This window comes from Euphorbia lathyris, chromosome 9 (genome assembly GCF_963576675.1).
Source record: "Euphorbia lathyris chromosome 9, ddEupLath1.1, whole genome shotgun sequence".
Classification (NCBI taxonomy): Eukaryota; Viridiplantae; Streptophyta; class Magnoliopsida; order Malpighiales; family Euphorbiaceae; genus Euphorbia; species Euphorbia lathyris.
In genome coordinates this window covers 13,127,756-13,133,820 of record NC_088918.1, presented here as the reverse complement: position 1 = coordinate 13,133,820, position 6,065 = coordinate 13,127,756, and positions in this window count along the sequence as shown.

Below are 6,065 nucleotides of genomic sequence, written 5' to 3'. Positions count from 1 at the left end.
CCTACTTTCCTTTCTTCTATCCTTTTGGATGATGTGGTGGGGGTTAGCTTCCCTAGGCTAATCCCGGGTTAGGTTTTTTTTTGGTTTTTTGTTTGTTTTTTTCCTTTCTTTTCCTACCAAAAAAAATGTGTCGATTACTTAATTATAAGCTCTATATATGTATGAGAGATAGTGAAAAAAAATAGTGGATTATTATACTCAGTCCTAATTTTTCACCCTCAGCCCCGAAAAAAGATGAAACCGCCCCTTAGCAAAAATTTGAAATCCCTAAACTCTTCCAAACTCATTTCTTTCCGAAATCAAAGATTACAGGTATAATGGCGAGCAATCCGTTATCACCGGGAAGAGATGAGAACGACCAAGCTGCTCAAGTCGAGGTATTTTTCCGATTTAGCATATCTGATTTCTGTTCAATTTTTTCAAAAAAAATCGGAATATACACGTCGGGCGTGTGAATATTAAGCCCCACCATGTGGTGAGGCTGGGTATAACAACACCCTAAAAATATTTAAATCCTTATAAGGATTTAAATATTTTTATTATTTAATGCATTTAGCGAAGTTATTACTTTAGTCCATTGGCCCAAGTCGGGACCGAAAGAATTTATTATATAAACGAGGTTATTACTTTATCGAAAATTCATTTATAAGTTTAATTGTATGTAGTGTGTTGTGTAATGAGTTTAAATATGTAAATGGACTTTCAATTTGATCTAATTTTGTAATTTACCCACTAATCTATACAAAACAATTAATTTGAGCTAATTTATTAAAAATGTAGACGTTTGTGACTGTGAGTCATCTTCAATCTAAAAAAGCATGAATAGTTATATTCTTTTGCAAGTAATTGTTGCATATTCATAATTATCTTTGAGGGGCAAAAAAAAAAAAAAAAAGAAGAAAAAATAACTAACTAGATATTTAATTTTAAACGACAGGATATCAATTGAACAAAATTCATGTACAATAATGTTAAGTATCATATTCAATAAGCTTTCATTAACCAATTACAATTATTTCATGTATAACAATAATGACAAGCATCCTTAAAATATAAGCAAAAGTTAATTAAATTGGATTATTAAAACTTAATTACTACTATATATATATATATATATATATATATATATATATATATATATATATAGAGGTGAGATCTGGTGTGATAACGGCTTATGGTGTGACAAGGAGTTTATAGTGTGACATATAGTTTTGGTAAGGAATCTTAACACAAAACCAATTACTCCTCTAATAATGGCATCGACGGAAAGTTTCCTACGGCGAGCTCGAGCAGCCGAAGGCCGACCAATAAAGCCCTACCCTACTTATATCCAATTTCGGTAAGGTAATCCAATTGGAAAAATATGACTGAACGTGAGGATGTTAAAGTCTCTCGACGGTGGGAATGAGGGATTTCCGGTAAGCCAGATGCTTAAGCCGATTCTTGCAAGAGACGTGGCATAATTGCTAAAGAAGTTATTTCCCTCTCTCACAACCTAGTCTGCTCGTGGTTATTTCCGGCAAGGTAAACTCTGTATTCTAACTAACTGTACCACTTGTTCCATGTAACTGTATTATTTGTTCCAACTAAATGTACAATTTATTCCGAGTGAATGTACTATTTGTTAACTGTATTATTTGTTCCAACTAAATGTACTATTTGTTCTGAGTGAATGTACCATTTGTTCCAGATGGATATTTATACAAGCACGTGAAATTACCATGATATCCCCGCGCGTTTTTTTAGAATTTCCATTTATTTACAAAATTACCACAACATTCATTCCTTATCACACCATAAGGCTTGTCACATCATAAAAAATCTATCACACATAATCTCTTTTATATATATATATATATATATATATATATATATATATATATATATATATATATATATATATATATAAACTATGGAAGTTTAATTTGGAAGTACGTGTAAAATCATAAATTAGATTAGAAAGTACTAAAGCAACCGAACTATCCAAATTCTTCAATATTCTTTAGCAATATATCTTGTATGGTATGTATAAATTAATTTGTTTTGGTTAAATATAAAAAGCGAATCTTTAATATTTTCAAAATATAAAGTATAAATTTAGTTTTATTTGGTTTAGGTACAAAACACTTTGTCATTTAAGTTGTAGCCTAAAAAAAAGATGTTCAAGGAATACTGTCTCGTAATGCCACCGATTCAACCAGTTTGGGTGATATCAAGCCATTTGAGACCGAGCTATAACAAGCTAGAAATAGGTCAAGTGATTACGTAGAACAACACTCATACCAAAACGAGAGGAGGTCTAAAAAATAGTTACGTCTACATTGCATTTCACCCGTTTTCTATTGGTTTTCCCTAGAAATTATACATCTACTCACTATTCTGATCCCCAGTGAGCCCAAATCCAATATTAACCATCTGTCATTACCGTCAATCATGTAAAGACTGCATTGAAATTCTTACGCTCTTGTTCGGAATTCTGCACGACTTAGACTATAGCCGAGAATTCCTTCGCGTCCAAATCGACTAGAGAACCACTACTGAAACACATACAGAGTCCAGGTTCCTTCCTCCACTTCACACAAATCAATAAGCCAATCTTTGACTTGCTCTAATTCCAAACAACTTCTTAGTTTTGATATTCACACGTTGATTAAACCTAAATGGCTATAGAACCATCATTTTCGATTTTCCAAATCCCAATATTAAGAGATTTCTATCTCTAAATAACTAAGTCTTTTACTAATCAAACAATATCTAAATAACATAAGAACCAAAATGTTCAAAGTTATTTAGAAGATCATTTTGTTGCCTTTTATTAGAGTCATCTTGATCAATGGTAAAAAAGAGTTTATGTTAATAAATTGCAAAGTTAAGGAGTCATAATGAAAGTAACGACAAACTTGATTGGACACGGATGTAATTTATCCCAATTATCTTTTGAAGTAGTATACATCACTCTTTTGAACACCAATGTGTATCCAATAATAAATTCATCGGTGGTTAGGGGGTATGAGCACTCACTGGTCGTATAAAAAAAGGCCAAACAACTCAATAAAAACAACGTATAGATCTTTATTTATTTAAATATTTTTGTTGTAAAGCATTTAGAAAAATATCGATTGAGTACTCATAGATCATAATAGAGCACATCAAGCATCTCTATCAGTGAATTATGAATATATTACTCCATGAGTATGCTAAAAATTCTCCTAATATCAGGTTCCTATAGATACGACCACTCAACTCTTAGTACACCTACTTACAATCCTCCTAAAAATTCTCCTAATATCGGGTAAGTAGGGAGTAATATTTTAGGGACAAGACACTAAAATAGCTTCAATTTTTTTTTTTTTTTGAAAAATAGCCAATTCAACACATACTTACAAAAGAATACAATTTCACTCCTAAAGTTTGTTAAATGGTATAATAAAAGTCTTCATAATATAATTAGAGCAGCACCGGAACAAATTGTAAAAACATTTTTAATGCACCTCTGGAGTTTATGGCAGGCTAGAAATACCCGTTTTTGGCAATATGAGATTCGCACATCAGATCAAATAGTGGCTCAAGCTTGCACAGTACTTAATGATTGGTCAGAAGCAAATGCCTTGAGGAATCAGACTCGTACGGGAGAACAGTGGATCGGAAATACAGTAGCAGGAAATATTTCATCTGCTGGTTGCACGGCTTGGCATCCGCCATCAGAAGGATTTCTCTCGTGTTGTGTTAATGCTGCATGCTTTAACGTTGATGGTCGTGCAGGGATGGGAGCAGCAGTACGAGATGCAAATGGACAGTTTGTAATGGGGAGATGTGCGGGTTTGTTATGTTGTCCGACAACACGAGAATGTGAGGCTGAAGCTCTATTACATGCTATGCAATGGCTAGAAGCTGATGGAATAAGGAATGTGGTCTTCGAATCTGATGCTAAACAAGTGATTGATGCAATAAACTCTAGTTCTATTGATGATTCTGAATTTGGGGATAGAATTACTCAAATACGATCGATCCTAACATCAAATGACTCTTACTTAGTCAAATGGATACGGCGGCAAGCGAATGGGATGGCACATGTGTTAGCACAGTCTTCTCGTTTATCCATTTGCCCTTCTTTTTTTAATTTATTACCGAGTTATGTTTCTGATTCATTGTTACAATTTTGCCATGATTTGGCTCATTAATCCATTGTTTTTTTATTAAAAAAAAAAGTCTTCACTAAGACACATTATACAACACAATATTTATCAGGTTGTAATTATGGAAAATGAAAGTGATATTAGAACTAAAATATTTTGGTGATAATTTTTTTTTTGGATATTATGTGAAAAAAATATATTTTACATTGTTATATTGGAATCACAAACCCTCCTCCCCAACTTCTATTTGGAACAGGTCTAGAAGGAGGATTGAACACTTAATACCGAAAAACTCTATACAGACAGTGTATTTTATAGATTATTAGAAAGCATCCCAAACACTCACTATCTTTGAATTCTAAATCCATTGCTGGCTCAAACACTACTAGGACTGAAATCTTGAAGATAATTCAATTAGATCGAATGTCCGAATAAAAAAATTCAAAATTGGATTGAATGATTAAGTTTTTTTTTATATAATGAACCGAATTGTACTAATGACTTACATTAGGTACAATTTTAGAGATTTAAATTATTGTATAGAGAACATGTTAGTGATTTTTGAATCGGTCCAAATACCCAAATAAAAACGTTAGAATCAGAATATTGGATCGTTAACTTTTGCTTTAGAACCTATTGTTCACTTTTATTAGGTACTATTATTAAAAAATTTAAACTCAGACTAGACAGAACGGATCTCATCAATAGACATTGCAAATAGAGAAATACATACGTTTTAACGTGGATTGCGATTTCATCCAATTACATAATATCACACATCAACAGTTAGGATAATATGACATCTAGGGGTGGCAATGGGGAGGGATTATCTGAACCGACGGGGATGAGGAATAACCGTAAAAATTGGGGATGGAGAATTTTTTTTTTCCCCGAAACCTAAATGGGGATGGGGATTGCTATATCCGCCCAGTGAGGATCCCCAAATAAAATAATTAATTTTAATTTCTAACCATTATTTTTATATGAATGTATCATAACAAATTAAGAACTTTTTATAAATATATATATATATATATATATAATCAGCCATTGTTGCTGGTTACAATTAAAGTCCAGCAAACTGGTTACTCTGTAATGTAACCAGTACAATATTAAATGTTTTTGGTTATTTTTTTAAAATATTATAATTAAATTTGTATATATATAAAAATAAATATTATTAATTTATTGGATATAGGGATTCTCCAAAACCGTATAGACCGAATCATTTAATAGGGATTATCCAAAACCGTCTCATAAATATTTAGGGACAAAATAGTAAATGCATATCCGCGCACCGTTTTAACACCCCTAATTCACATCATCCGAGTGGACATACTATTCCCTTAAATTTTGGGTAAATTACACTCATGGCTACTGAAATTTATCCATTTTCATATTATAGCTACTGAACTTCATTTCTTCCCAGTATGATTACTGAACTTTACACTTTTTAATACCGGTGGTCACTCAATTTTAACTAACTTCTCAAAATGACCGTTAACGATCGTTAACGACCTCAAAATGAAAATATTCAAGAATTAAAGTTGTTCAGAAAGACATTTACCATGAAACTATATTTTTTTATTTTCAAAAATCACATTTCTAGAGATTTCTCTCTCTAAAAATTCACTTTCTCCCTCCTAACCAAACAACACCTAAATGATTTCGAAACGAAAATTTTCAAGAATTAAAGGTCTTTAGAATATTATTAACACTTTGGATTTTTTTTATTTTTAGCTGTCAACTGTCGTTTTGAGGCGTTGAGTGGCCACCGGTGTTAAAAAGTGTAAAGTTCAGTGGCTATACCGGAAAGAAATGAAGTTCAGTGACCATAATGTAAAAATGGGTAAAGCTCAGTGGCCATGGGTGTAATTTACCCCTTAAATTTTCCTCCAAACATCCGTAACGAAACTTGCTTAAAACAAA